The sequence below is a fragment of the Cornus florida genome, unplaced genomic scaffold (genome assembly GCF_030987335.1).
Source record: "Cornus florida cultivar Cherokee Brave unplaced genomic scaffold, ASM3098733v1 CherokeeBrave_3.0.0_Hap2_Chr01, whole genome shotgun sequence".
Lineage (NCBI taxonomy): Eukaryota > Viridiplantae > Streptophyta > Magnoliopsida > Cornales > Cornaceae > Cornus > Cornus florida.
The window spans coordinates 67699123-67715446 of record NW_026775571.1 but is presented as its reverse complement, the minus strand read 5'-3'; the positions used below and the strand labels follow the sequence as shown (position 1 = coordinate 67715446).

The following is a 16324-nucleotide window of genomic DNA, read 5'->3' as shown; positions in this document are numbered from 1 at the left end:
CAGAGGTAATCATCCAACCTCGAAACCTAAGCTCAAACCATAGCTAAAAACAACATTCATTTGCCGCAGCAAATTCCAAAGGCTTAACCGTCATCCTCCTTATACATGGAATGCAACCCGTCAATGTATCTATATAAAGCAACTTAGATCGTCAAAACCAAATCCCCCTACTCCCCGGAACGTGCTATATAATCTTTGCTGCATTCCGATAAGAACTCCAACCGATCCTAAATTCCTGAAGAGTTCTCTTTCTCTACCTCGTTTAAAGGTAATACGAAAGGTTAACTATATCTAGGTCGATCCACACCAACACTACTAACATCGTTCACTGTACTATCAGCGAACGAGATCACCTTTGCGCGATCCTTGATTGTCAAGATTCAATACCCTCTTCACTGGGTATCTTGAATACTCCTCCCCCAGAATCCTCTTCGGACTCTTATTCCTCGGTTGTTTCCCTTAGGAGAACAACTAAAATCGTGTTGGTCCCTTTATACAGTGACCTAAAACACACTCCTAAATTCTTCCTTAGCTTATACTTCTAAAAGTAGTGCCAACCAGAACTAAACTTTCGATCCCAAGTTCTGCTTCTGATAGAGAACTCGATAACGTACTCCTTTACTCCATCGGGTCTGATTCGCTGTCGCCGCAGACCCCATCCTTCTTTTAGTGTCAACCATTCCATAATTATGGAATATAATTGACATCAGCTGCTCCTTCTAACGAACCGCAAAAGAGTACAACGAATCATATCATGGCTCTAAGTTTTTAAGGGACGCAACGCGGAAGACTTCTAACGAAAGACACTCCTAAGGACACTAGAACCTGGAGTGCTCTGATACCAACTGTAATACCCCTTGATTCTAGAGCCACGGATGATCAAGTCCGAGCACAGATCCGAGGGATACCAACTGTCAATATGTAAACAAGCAGGAATACAAAACGAAATAAAGAAAATAAATAATAAGCAGAGTAGAAATCTAAATATGAAAAAAACCTCCAAATAAAAGTTTAATAAAATTTAAACCTTTAATTCCGTACAACTCGGGAATCCAACTAGTGGACCCTTAATAGTACCAAATGATAAAACTTTACAGAATTAAAAACCAAAACTATAGTAAGAAAGAAAATCCTATATAGTCGGAAGAGTGAGAATCTGTATCTGCATCAACATGATCAAGCTCTAAGCCTGGTACTGACGAACACCAGAAAAATAAGAGTGGGTCAGGCCCACATACAAGTTCCAATCTACTACAATCCGTACATAAACCCGATACGCAAATATATTCTAAATAGCTCAACAATAACTAAAGTAGTCCATATAGATATAAGTACACACTATAGGACGTTCACTAGTCCAGTAGGTCTGTCTCATCCTGAGTAGAAATACCATACAAATCACATATAATGGGGTCATGCGTACCTAGGCCTACCAGGGAACAACACCTATGTCCAGTTATCTATCCTAGGCGATATACGCACCCTAACCGTGATCAGGAGACTCAAGCTCGTACGACGGTACCATAAATATATATATAAATTCCTTCCTAAGATTGAAAAATAAAGCAACCATCCATTATGTCACTCAACTGTTTTAGTTGACAGGACATGCATCCATGTAGGAGTTAACTGTTTTAGTTAATCCATTCCGTATGTATGATTGGGTTGGAATTAGCGTTTTGATCTAATACGTCCCTCCGTATATCACCGTCCCATACTGGTACATACATGCATATGATCCACAGATGATGCACATTCAAATGAACATCAAATATATCCAGAAACAAACATAATTGCAATCAAATATAGACAAGATCCTATTATGTATCCAGTATATGATTATAATCATAAATCCTCCTTTTAAATTGTTAAAGTACTGATAAACAATTTAAGCCATCCATTTCCATATAATTGACAGAACATAAATTATGACAGTTCAGCAATTATCATCCATAACATAATTTAATGAATAACAGAATTATAAACTGCACATTATACTAGAATTCCCAACCAATACATCCATACTAGTTTATTTACATTATTAAAATGAAGACTAGCATATAAATCCTCCTCAATCCTTGTCGGCATGTATATATTTAATTCTCATAGCGACTATTTAATCTCCAACTATAAGTCCGAAGCATGATCTAATGATACTCAGATATAAAAACTGAACACATTTTATTTCAATGCCAAAACCACCTCCATGCTAGTCCTTTTAATTTTCTAAAGCGAGACTAGCAATTACAACTTCCACTGCTCCTGACAGCATATAATTTAGTATCTAAATTTCATGATGTCTATAACTATAGTAGAAACCAACATTCCTGGGACCCATATATTATATATTTCATTTATATAACCTCACAAAAACAACTTTTATTTTAGTCCGTTTAACTTACTAGTACCACGCTAGAAATTAAACCTTTCCACCCTCCTTGACTGCATGCTTAATAAATAATTAAAAGTCATGACATCCACTCCCATAGCCTCAACCAATAATTCTAGGTCTTTTAATAAATTAAATACATCATTTTAAAACCTCTCCATTAAATTTGCTTAAACATCACGACAAACAATTTAATTTCTTCCAAGCCGTAAACCGCATGTGAATTTAATTTTAAATCCCATGTTGATCAAGTTCCTAACATGAATTAATCATTCCTGGGTATAATCCTATTTAATTACATCATTCAAATCCATCCAACCAAGTTTAAACACACTGGAGCCTTGAAATCACAAAAAATCACGTACTGGGCACTTTATAAAATTGGAGCCGCCTCCAATTTTAGGTTAAGCCGGCTCCACCCATATTGGAGCCACCTCAACATCTTGTGGAGCCAGCTCCACTTCAATGGAGCCGCCTCCACTTCCCCAGCCTCCGTTTTTCACTCTCTGCTTCCTCTGTTCTTCGTCTTCGCTTCCGGCGGAAATTCCAACTGTCTGTTCTAAGTTTCTTAAGGATTTTAAAGGTTCAATTTAAGCCCAAATACTCCTAGAAACTTCTCCAATTCCATTATGAATTACTTGACACAGGCTTAAACTATGAACGCAACAGTTTATGTTTTCTCCATTTGTCTTCTTCGTGTCCGGCGAAGTTCAACTCTCCATTCTAAAATTTTTCTTACATTCCTAGGGTTTAATTCAAGTTCATTCAATCCCAAAAACTCCTCAAATTCTCTTGTGAAAATATTGACAAAAATTTAAACCAAAAACACAACAGTTCATAATTTCAAAAGCGAACAGGGTTTAAAATTGTACAGAGACTCTATCACGCATAAACATCCATTTTAATAATTAAATTAGATTCCTAGAGACTATAGAGAATGCACAGAACACAAGTTTACAGGAAGGAGATAGAATGAAACTTGCCTTTAGATTCTGGTTTGAAATCTTCACCGTCGTCTATGGAGTTTCCAACGAACGGACGACTACCGGCAACCATCCTACTACTCCAGTTCTATTCCACCATCAACTTCTTCCTTCCTCTGTGGCACACCTTCAGTCTATAGCTAAAAGCTCTCTGTATTTTCCCCTCAAACCTCTCTGTTTCTCTCTTCTCTAGTTTTCCTCTGTTTTTCCTCTCAAGATACTATGTCGTGAATAGGGTTTGTAACCTAGCAGACCCTACTGTCTTATATTTATATAGGTTCCTTCTAAACCCTAATCCTAATCCAAGTCCATTAATACGTTGGCTGCCCCATTATACATAATTATAAATACAACACACATAAATACTCTATGCTACCAAAAATACATGTCAATTAAGTCACTAATAATCAAATAATTAAATCATAAATACACCAATTTAAATTAAACCACATAACCCATTACAATTAAATAATTAAAGTAAAACAAATAAATAATTCACAATTAATCAATTACGCAAATAATAAAATAAATAACAATTTCAAATGCACACAAATCAAATAATCAATTAAAATGCATATAAAATAAATAAATAAAATTTAGTTATATCCTTTTGAGAATTAGGGGTATTACATGTAGTCTATATAGAGTTTCATCATAACACTCCAATAAAGTGCCGAGACACAGAACCAGTGGCCTGTGTAGAAGGTATATAAAGCTGCAAGAAAATCTGAGCGCCTCTGAATTTTATGCCCCGCCATAAATACATTTCGGTATAAAACCAAATCAAAGAACCATATGTCATCGGGCAAGTAAGTCCTAGTGGCAAATATCTCGCTAGCACTAGCAGGGCCATTCAGAGTTGCGGCCATGTCTGCGTCAGATGGCCTCCAGAGAATGGGATAATCAACGCCGAGAGGGTAGATGTGTGGGCACTAAGAGGCTGTGGCCAGTGTCTCGACTGTAATGCGGATGGGATGGCCTTCAATGGTGGTCCGCAACTCTGCCAGTTTACTCAGGGCAGGCCGGAGGTTCTGGTAGAACAACCGGATGAGCCTCAGGTAAATCGGATTGGCCACCGGGGCCGGGATAGGAAAAATGTTGCACCGGTAAATCTCATCGTAGGCCGCCTTGGTCGGAATCGACTGAGAGAAAAAAGTATTGGTGGTTTGCCGCACACCAAACCTAAAGGTTTATGCAATGTGGCCAAGTTTTACATTTAGAAATTTCCACCACTACCTTTCACTAAAAATATAGCTAGGGTGAGTAGGGATCGTCCCAAGGGATTGAGGGTCGCACTAGGTTAAGGAATCTAAATTAGGGTTAGTAGGTCGAGTGATCAAAATAGTGGTTGGTTGGTTGAATTAAACTAGATGCAAATTAAATTAAAGTAAACAATAATGCAATAGAGAGAATAAAAGAGTGAGAGAGAGAGAGAGATCTTGGGGTTTAGAGATCACCACTAAGCATAGCTTTTCCACACCTTTAATGAATGATGAATGAGGGGAAGAGCATGTATTGCAACAAGGTGTGTGTGTGTGGTTGTTTTAACAAGCATAGATGACAAATTAAGCATATATTGTCTAAACAACAAGGTGGATAGCACAACATATCAAATTAAGCCATTAATCCTTTCTTTAAGCTCACAATCCAAACACATCACAAGATTAGAGATATATGTTACTTACTTTTCATAAGTATGGAACATCAACAACAAGCATGGATTGTCCTCCCATTTAACAACTACACTACAACTAAGCTAATGACATGAAATTAAACTAATTAAACTAAGGGAGAGGTACAATCCATCAAGAAATGAATATGAACCATCAAATAAACTACAAGAACATGACATTAAGCATTATGTCTTGACAATCTCTAGATCTATAGCATCAACACACATAGACATGCATCAATAACACAAGAAATAGAGATAAACACATGAACATCTATTCTAGCATACATAGACATATGGATAGAATGGAATAATCAATTGGAAGGATTAAACCACATAAATCATTGAAGAAACAAGATATATATATATATATAAAAGTGTCAAGACATGAATCACAATACAAATCCCCTTAAAAATACATAAATCAAGAAGTAGAAAACATGCTTAGGGCTAACTTTAGTCCCAAGAGGATGCCTAGCCACTTATGGATGATGTCCTCCAACCCTCAAAGGCAAGCTCCATAGAAGAAATCTGCTCATTGGTTGATGAAGAGTCTCTAATAGTGTCTCTAGCCTTCTCCTCCTCTTTTGCTTCCTCACTAAGAATTCTCAAAAAATCCCCTCTAGATGAATCTACAAGGTATGATATGATATGATGTAAAAAGTAATCCTTATCCTTATATAGGTAGGTCAAATGACACCCAAAATGAGCTGGGGTCGTACAACAAATATTCCTCAATGATCAGATAAAGGACAACTTTTTGTGAGCTGGAAATTTAACTTTTTCGCACTGGAGGAAGTTCGATCGATTGAACCTTGGACTTGGATGATTGAACATGGCTGAGATCTATCGAACTTAGGCTGGATCAATCCACGATGGCGGCGCCTTTTTGGATAAAAACAAATCTGAGATATTTTGAAGATATTTTTGGGAAAAGGACAAAAGTGGTTGGTAGGGTGGTACAGCTGGATAAGATCAATCATTTAGATAAGGACAAGAATGTTTGATCGATCAGAGAAGGAAGTTGGATCGATCAAACTATTGAGATCTTTGTACAGGGACAAACATGGCTCAGATCCATCTTGAAGTGCTGAAATCGATGAAAGTTGGATCGATCGAAGTTGCTGAAATTCCATATTTTGCTTCCTTTTATTCTACTTTGTTCATTTCTTTGAATCATCCCAGAATTGCTTCAATTATGCTCTTATTTGGCTGAGTTAGCTTATTTTGGGGATAAGTACCTGAAAATGGAAATAACACGAAATCAATACAAAACGGAAAAATAAGATAGATAAAAGTCCTAGAATACCTAAGCTTAAGGGGTTTAAATACGCACTTTTCAGCGCTCATCACACCCCCAAACTTAAATATTGCTAGTCCCTAGCAATGAACTAAAAAGTAAAAGAATGAAATGAACAACTATACAACTATGAACTAGAAAGCAATAAATGGATAACGCCATTTTCGTAGGGAACACGATTGCACTTAGCATATACAATAAGCCTTTTAAACCCATAGGTTACCCTTAGTGGACGAGTAAAGTCTCGTGAGGGTTTCCAAAAATGATACCCATAAACATTAAGCTCATTCTTTCAAAAGAGGTACCAATATTGCAAACAAGCATTGGGAGAAAACTACCTCAAGTATGCAATGTTTCAAACATTTCAAAGCAATCTCCCAAAATTTCAACATCAAGCAAGCAAGTATGGTACTCCACACATCAAGAAAATGATTATACAAATCAAAACAACACTAGAATCCTTTTTGAGTGGACCAACATCAAATGTGTTGCTATCTTAGCCAACTAAAGAATTAATCACATCCTTACCCTCAAACTAGAACACAAATCTAGTACCGATCATCAAGACAAAAAGTGAACCTTTCATTAAAGTTTTATTGTTCTAGGTGCGCTTGTTCTTTTCACTCGATTTTTATTTATTTATTATTATTTTAATTTGTTAGGATCAAATATGAAAGCATGGTGCAATATGTTGATCTATTAAGCTTTCTAGCGATCTATGAGGTCGAGCATTAGGTCAATGACTCCCAAACCAGACGGCTTTAGGGCATTAGGCGTTCAAACACCCCTACAGACTTACAAGCTCAAATCAACTAGGCTACAAATAAAAAACAATCTCCATCTAATCATTTCCCACTTCTCACCTTTTAGGTGAAGTCCTCACTTCTTCTTTTTTTTTTTTTTTTTTTTTTTTTTTTTTTTTTTTTTCAATTATTAACCTAGAGTTTGGGCCCTCCACCTTTCGGCGCGAGAAGTTCAGTGCTTGATGAGGCTAGAATCCTGACTACTTAGTGAAAAGAGGTTGTTATCCACCTTTATCAAGAATGAAAGCTTTCAATGCACTACTAGTCCAATTGGAATATAACCAATTCAATAATCAACAAAGCATATGCCCCACAAATGAATGCTAGTGTGCGCCTGTGCTGGTGTAGAATTCTAGAGTGAATCTCAAAACAATCACAAAATCAAGATGATGTGGACCACAAGTGCAAGCAAGATATCAATTTTTCAAAAAATTTACTCCTGAATGGCATCCACAAGGCATACAAGGAGTATTGAACTCTCAAGTTATGTAATTTTTAATTCTAAGCAATATAGTCCTCAAAAGATCAAAATCATCGCTAGCATGGACCAATAATAGAAAATCTCTCAAATACATAAGACATGCTCAAAATTTTGCATTTAAAAACAAACACTGCAAAGCACCATTACCCTCAAACTTAAATGGCACAGTGTCCTCAATGTGCAAAGAGAACAAAAGGAAAGAGTGTACTAGTGCAATTAAGGCAAAGAATGGCTAGGACTGAAGTATCCAAAGTGGGTGGCATAGCCCCCCCAAACTTAGGATTAACTGTGGTCCTGAAATTTGGCACTCGGATAAACTCATCAGATAACAAAAGGGATAATACAGTGCACAGTGATCATGCAAGTGTAAATGGGATAGCAACTGAAAATTAGAGAGAGGTAAAAGGGTGGTCCTGAAAATTGTGTAGCAATCTCTCTCACTGAAGTCACTGAGATGCGCCTGATGGAGTCAAACAGATAAATATAAGAATATAAGACTATAAGAATATAAGAATATGACATCCATAAAGAAAGCATATATATAAAGCATGATAAAGTGCATAGTACATCATAAAATCAAAGTCGACAGATCGGCTGCAAAAGTAGTATACAGTGACAAAAATGTAGCAAGTATCACAAATATCAAGTATAATAAGGAAGAGGGACTGGGAGTCTCAGGTGGATGATGCAGGACGGGTAGGGCGTGCTCCGCGGATGTCTCAGGATAGATCACGAAATGTGGCCATGACATCTGTGCAGAGGGAAGCAAGGTTAGCTCTGAGAGCGATAGTCTCTGCGCAGATAGATACCACTGTGTCTTCCAGAGTCTGAAGACGTTCTCCAAAGCTGGGTATGTGAGCTGGAGCCTCAAGTGCTGGATCGGGAGAATGATGAGCTTGAGCCTGCTCCGCATCATGGATGGGTGACCCAACTGGAGAGTGCTGCTCTGCATCCTCGGCAGGCTACTCCAAATTGATATCCATATGTATGGCAGCCGGATCGACTACTGCCGGGTCTGCTGCTGCTGCTGCCTCCTCAGCCTCTAGCTCCTCTGCCGTGTCTACTGCGTCATCTTATAATCTCTTGATAATAGCATTGTAGCTCTTATCCTAGTCCTTCTTCTAGAAAGTACAAGATCCTCTCTCAGGGTGCTCCCGTGGATGGAAATGATAGCGCTGGTCTAGTAAGATCTGGGTGATGAGGTGGCCAAATGGGAGAGACTTAGCCTTTTTGGGCCGTTCTTTACTAATGTGATCATTATAGAGCTTCTTCATCACGTTCTAGATGAGCGCAGGGATAGACAGCCAATGCCTTGTATAAAAAGCGTACAGAGCTGTCAAGTAGTTGCCTCTCTATTGAATCTTATGGCCGGCCATGAAGACGTTGCGGAACAAGACTAAGTCAAAGAACCACAAGTCATCTGCTAAATAGGTGCGGGTGGTGAAGGTCTCGCCATCGGCATAATGTCCTGTAAGGAAAATGGCCATATCTGTATATAAAGGCCAGTATAGCCTGGCATATGTCTCCTGTAGCTCTGGAGGGCAGTCATGTGGACAATGGCATGATCTGGATAATGTGTCCACAGTGATAGAAATCAAATGGCCATTAATGGAGGTCCTCAGCTCTGCCGTGTTACGCGGGGCAGGCCGGAGGTTCTGGAAAAACATCCGTACTAGCCTCAGGTAGACTGGGTATGTGACAAGAGCAAGAATGGCTGCAAGGCCCCTCCGTAGTATATCATCATATGCGGATCGGGTAAGTACCGATTGGGAAAAGAAGTCTGTGTCGAAGACTGACTCGTATGCCACTGGAAGGCGTGAGTATCTACGTAATGGCTGGTCTAACTCCTGGTCTGGCTGAGCTGGCTGTGGTGGTGGAGATGGTATGTGTTCAGCCTCAGCGTCACCGTGTGAAGGAAATGCTACGTCTGAAGACTGTAGGCGGCTGTCAACTGGAGACTGAGGTGGAGTGGGCTCCTGAGCATGAGATGGACCCGCCTCGTCATCCAAAGTCTACCTGCCTCGGCGGTGATAGTGTTCGCGGGCTACAGTCTTAACCCTAGCCATGGTTTGCAAAATAAAAGGAAAAACTTACAAGGGAAGTCAGTGCCAGAATAAAGAATTTAAAGCACAAAATAGAATCATGTATGTCAAGTAAGAAAGACAAAATAGATAAATGACATGAATGTATGGAAGTGATAGGATGTGAATATGCTAAGCAGTATAAGTGTAAAATGCATCCAATGTGGAAAATCATAGGCATTGGGCATGAATGAGATAGCATGGACACAAGATAAGATGGATGGAATGTGTATATGAAATCTGTGAAGTTCGATCGATCACAAAAAATGTGAGATCGATCTGAGAAATTAAGAAACTGAGTTCGATCGATCTCACTAGATCGATCTGAGAAATAGGTTTGATCGATCGAACTGTGTGAAGAACATGAGCAGTCACAGATCTATGACGTGGATGGCACAAGGCCTTCACGAACAAGGTCGTGGGCCCATCAACACACAAGCATTAATCCTAATCACTTAATGAGGCCCATACTCCCAAAAATAAATCAAAAATTAAAAATCTAACAAAATCTATATACACATATATACACATATATACATATATATACAAAGTGAGTCAAAGCTTCATCAATGGAGATTTTCATCATCAAAATAACATGGATCTAACATTTAAAGCATGTATGAAGCAAATCAGAGCTTGAAATACAAGATGAGATTCAGATTTTACCTAAATCAAAGGAGTGGATGAGATGAAGATGAAATGAAGATCTGAGAGAAGAGAGAGAGAATCAACATTTGGATCTTGCCGGAGATATTCGCCGGAGATGAGGAAGAGTGGGTGCAACGGCGATGAGAGAGATAGGGTTTGAGAGGGTTAGATCGATCTTAGGAATCGATCTACAAACCCTCGGTTCAATTTTTTAAAAACTTCCCTGAACCAGTTCGATCGATCGAACTGAGACCTCAGATCGATCAAACTAAAATAATCTCTCTTTAAAATTTTTTTGAAATTTTTGAATTTTTTTTTTTAGAAAATAAAATAATAAATAAATGAAACGACAATAAAAATTAATAAAATATTTTTTGGAATTTTTGAAATTAAGAAATTAAAAGAAAGTTAAAACAAAGTCAAAGATATTGAGATGAAGAACATAGATCGATTTGAACAAAATGTTCGATCGATCTGACAGAGGGCTGAAATATGCAGGTTTTTGGGTTCAGAAATTTTTCTAAGTGTTGGAACTCAAGAGAACTTGAAGTTTGGATCGATCTAAATACTTATGATTGATTTGAGAACAAATTCGATCGATGGGACAGAGAGGTGATTTGGATGCAGGTGGATGCAGGTCAAAAATTTTCCAAGTGTTGGATGCAGGTCGAAGTTCGATCGATCGAATATTCTTTGGAGATCAATCGAACTTATGAAAAATGCTCAATTTCAACATAAAAGTGTATGCAGTCCTAATTACAGTTCCTAGCAATGCATATGAACCAAAAACAAGTATCTAGACTTCGCAAGAATTGAAATTAAAGATAGAAATGAGGGAAGAATAGGGTTTTGACACCCTACGAAATGTCTTACTAGTCTTTAATGTCTCTAGCAAGACGTTGGCTCTTTTAGCCCGGATCAAATATCTTGTAGTGCATCCCCTCCTCAATGGGGTGATAAGTGTTTTGAACTCCACCCAACAAATGGTTCTTTAAGGAACTTGTTGGATTAAGCTCAAAAGACATTTTCGGTCCTTGGTCAAGACAATCTTTGGGCTTCCATGCCCTTTCAAAACAAGATTTTGAAACAACTTTCTTTGGTTTCAAGGTTGAAGATGGACTTTTAAAACTTTGGTCTCACACAAAAACTCAATTCCTTCATTTTTAAGGTCGTGACATTTTTCTACAACATTAATTTCTTCATATTTGTCAAATGAATTAAAAATATTCAACTTTACTTTCATGTGGCCAAATGAGATCTTCGTTATCCCCGTCCTACAATTGATGTTGGCATTCGCGGTTGCCAAGAAAGGACAACCAAGGATAATGGGAATTTGGCTCTTAGGATTTGGGACCGGTTCCGTGTCAATGACAACGAAATCAATGGGAAAGAAGAATTTATCAATTTTAATCAATACGTCCTTGATGATACCCCTAGGCTTTTTGATTGATCGGTCGGCAAGTTGCAAAACTACCGACGTCGGTTTCAAGTCTCCTAAGGTTAATTTGACATATACCGAGTATGGAAGAAGATTAACACTTGCTCCTAGGTTAAGAAGAGCCCAATTAATGATATGATCACCAATGATACATGAAGTAGTAGGTGAACCGGGGTCCTTAAACTTGGGGAGAGTGTTATGCTGCAAAATTGAACTTACTTGTTCGGTTAAGACCACTTTTCTAGGTGCTTAGTTTTTGTTCTTCCTCTTTTAGGTGCACAAGTCTTTCAAGAATTTGGCATAAGCTGGAATTTGCTTGATTACATCCAAAAGTGGAAGATTGACTTTCACTTGCCTAATCACGTCCATGATTTCATTGACTTTGGCCTTTTGCTTGTCATTTGAAATGGATCATTTTAAGGCATCCGAAAATGGAGCTTTTGGCTCAAAAGCCTTTTCGGAAATTTTCTTTGAAGTCTCTTCAACACAAGAAGTTTTCAAATCATTTTGTAAATCTTTCTTTTCAAAATCACTTTTCAAATCACTTTTCAACACATTCTCATTTATATGGTCATGCACATGCAATGAAGGAGGAATATGATATGAAACGGGATGGGTGTCAACTTATGGTTGCACCAGTTCACTCTTTTCATTAGACACACCCACTTGGTTGTCCACAATCCTTCCATTTCTTAAGGTAGTCACCGCATTAACATGCTCTATTGTGTGACCTTCCGATGAGGAATGAGTTTCCACAACACATTGTTGCTTTTATGGGGGCATTCAAAGGCATTTTTTTCCTTCTCTCTTGCATTTAAAGTGCTAGCTATTTGCCCTACTTGGGTTTCTAGCTTTGCAATGGATTGAGAGTGAGAATGAAGTAATTGTGTGTTTGCTTCTAAAGTGCCCAAAGCGGTCAAAACTTTCTCTTTAAAAGCGGACTTCTAACATTTCCTTGGGAATATGACGGTTGATTAGGAAAATGAGAATTTGAAAATTGGTTTCCTTGTGATTGATATGATGATCTAAAACCTTGGGAACCTTGGCTTTGCATTGGAGGTGGAATGTATTTTCCTTGAAAACCGCTTTGGGAAGGGTTTGAGCCCTCCTCTTGGTTTTTCTAAAAGAAATTCGGGTGATTCTTCCAACTAAGATTGTAATGATTTCCATAAGGATTGTTCCCTTGATTAGTGAAAACAGCATTTGCTTGTTCATGATGCTCACTTTGCACATGTCCATGGGGACAATTGGAAGTAGAATGTAAAACACTTGAACAAGTCATACATGTCTCATTAGATGCATGATGAGAATGGTTAAGGAAGGAAGATACTTGATTCGCCGAGTTTTGGTTAATCAAAAATTGATCAAACCTTTGAGATAATGATTTCATTTTGGCGGCAATTTCATTGGAGTGGTCGACTTGATGTAAGCCAACACTCTTCCTACCACTAGAATTTCTACCATTCTTCGAAGATCAAGTATGATGCAAAGAATTTTCACTCATGCTCTCATAAAGACGCCATACGTCATCCTCATACCTATCAATGTAAAAGCCACCCATGGAAACATCAACCATGCCTTTGTAATTATCCAATAAGCTCTCAAAGAAATATTGAACTAATTGCCATTTGGGCATGTCATGATGTGGACACTTCCTAAGCAATTCATTAAAGTGTTCCCATGCCTCATGAAATGTTTCTCCATCCTTATGTGAAAATTCTCGAATTGAGGTTCTCATGGCATTGGTCTTAGAAACCAGATAGTACTTCTTCAAGAACTCTTATTGTATTTCCGCCCAAGAAGTTATTGAAAAAGGCCTAAGATTGTTAAACCAATATTTTGCCTTGTCTTTAAGGGTGAATGAAAAAAGTTTAAGCCTTATGACCTCTTCTGGCATGTCCGTGTATTTTACGGTGGAATATACTTCAAGAAACTCATCCAAATGCTTGTAAGGTTCTTCACTTGGCAGTCCATGATAATTAGGAAGCATTTGAATGGTTTATGGCTTGATTTCATAGTGGTGTGCTCTAAATGGTGGCAATTGAATGCATGTGGGTGCATTATATTCATTAGGCACATAGTGATCTCTTAAAGTAAGGGGAGGATTAACAATTGGAGGTGCAACATGGGCACCTTGATTGCCTTGAATGATGGGAGATGGTGGAGCATAGATTGGCTGGAACTTGGCCTTGTTGTTGTGGTAGATGAACAAATGGCCTTGGCATGCCTAATAGAACTTGCATGTTATCATGATGCACATTGGGGTGGAGGATACCTTGTTGGTCTATATGACCAAGGTCCTCCACATGGTCCTCATTGTGTCTTTCCATTGATGAAATGGATTGACTAGAACTTCCTCTTCCCCTAGGGTTTCGAATAATGGATTCAAGATAAAAATTTAGCAAGACAAGAGTGGGTCTCAATGATCTACGACCATGCATGCATAATGCAACACAACAAGCAATAATGACAAGTACTTCACTTTCACAACAAATCAACAATCAACAAACTTCCTCCACATACAATGTTCTCATACTCCCATGCTTAAACAATATGCAAGAAAAGTAAATTGCTTCCACGGGAGCTCACGATTTATCTAAGAATTGAAATATAAGCCTCCACGCGGGCCGACGATTTAACTAAGGGATGAGTACAGAAAAGCTCACAAAGGTCCTTTAGCACTTCAACTCCAAATTTATAGCTTAGCTTAGCAATTTTATTTTTTTATTTTTTTAATTTTTTTTTATTTATGATTTTAGCATTTTTCCTTTGCTTGCTTAGCTCCTTTGCTTGGAAATTCCTTTGCTTGCTTCCTAGCTCAATACTCCTAGTCAATCAAGAACAAACATAATAAGTAACAAAAATTGAAAACAAAGTAAAGACACGATCAAAAGAGTACTAATTCCTAATTGATTCCATAAATACGACATTGCTAATCAATCAATCCCCGGCAACGGTGCCAAAAACTTGGTGGTTCGGAGGTCGCACTCCGAACCCAAAGGTTTATGCAATGTGTCCAAGTTTTACATATAGAAATTGCTACTATTACCTTTCACTAAAAATATAGATAGGGTGAGTAGGGATCGTCCCAATGGATTGAGGGTTGCACTAGGTTGAGGAATCCAAATTAGGGTAGTAGGTCGAGTGATCAAAATAGTGGTTGGTTGGTTGGTTGAATTAAACTAGATGCAAATTAAATTAAAGTAAGCAATAATGCAATAGAGAGAATAAAAGAGGGAGCGATCTTGGAGTTTAGAGATCACCACTAAGCATAGCTTTTCTACACCTTTAATGAATGATTAATGAGGGGAAGAGCATGTATTGCAACAAGGTATGTGTGTGTGTGGTTGTTTCAACAAGCATGGATAACAAATTAAGCATATATTGTCTAAATAACAAGGTGGATAGCACAACATATCAAATTAAGCCATTAATCCTTTCCTTAAGCTCACAATCCAAACACATCACAAGGTTAGAGATATATGTTACTTGCTTTTCATAAGTATGGAACATCAACAACAAGCATGGATTGTCATCCTATTTAACAACTACACTATAACTAAGCTAATGACATGAAATTAAACTAATTAAATTAGGGGAGAGGTACAATCCATCAAGAAATTTGTATGAACCATCAAATAAACCACAAGAACATGATATTAAGCACTATGTCTTGACAATCTCTAGATCTATAGCATGAACACACATAGACATACATCAATAACACAAAAAATAGAGACAAACATATAAACATCTATTCTAGCATACATAGACATATGGATATAATGGAATAATCAATTGGAAGCATTAAACCACATAAATCATTGAAGAAACAAGATAGATATATATATAAAAGTGTTAAGACATGAATTACAATACAAATCCCCTAAAAAAATATATAAATCAAGAAGTAGAAAGCATGCTTAGGGCTAACTCTAGCCCCAAGAGGATGTCTAGCCACTCATGGATGATGTCCTCCAACCCTCAAGGGCAAGCTCCATGGAAGAAATCTGCTCCTTGGTTGATGAAGAGTCTCTAATAGTGTTTCTAGTCTCCTCCTCCTCTTTTGCTTCCTCATTAAGAATTCTCCAAAAAAATCCCCTCTAGATGAATCTACAAGGTATGATATAATATGATGTAAAAAGTAATCCTTATCCTTATATAGGTAGGTCAAATGACACCCAAAATGAGCTGGGGTCGTACAATAAATATTCCTCAATGATTGGATAAAGGACAACTTTTTGTGAGCTGGAAATTTAACTTTTTCGCACTGGAGGAAGTTCGATCGATTGAACCTTGGACTTGGATGATCGAACATGGCTGAGATCTATCGAACTTAGGCTGGATCAATCCATGATGGCGGCGCCTTTTTTGATAAAAACAAATCTGAGATATTTTTGGGAAAAGGACAAAAGCGGTTGGTAGGGTGGTACAACTGGATAAGATCAATCATTTAGATAAGGACAAAAATTTTTGATCGATCAGAGAAGGAAGTTGGATCGATCGAACTGTTGAGATCTTTGTACAGG

At 37.9% G+C, this 16324-nt stretch overlaps 1 pseudogene; it reads left to right on the top strand.

Moving 5' to 3' along the window:
* The first annotated feature begins 13429 nt into the window (after positions 1 to 13429).
* LOC132282640 (small nucleolar RNA R71) lies at positions 13430 to 13528 on the top strand (annotated as a pseudogene).
* The last annotated feature ends 2796 nt before the right edge of the window (positions 13529 to 16324 follow it).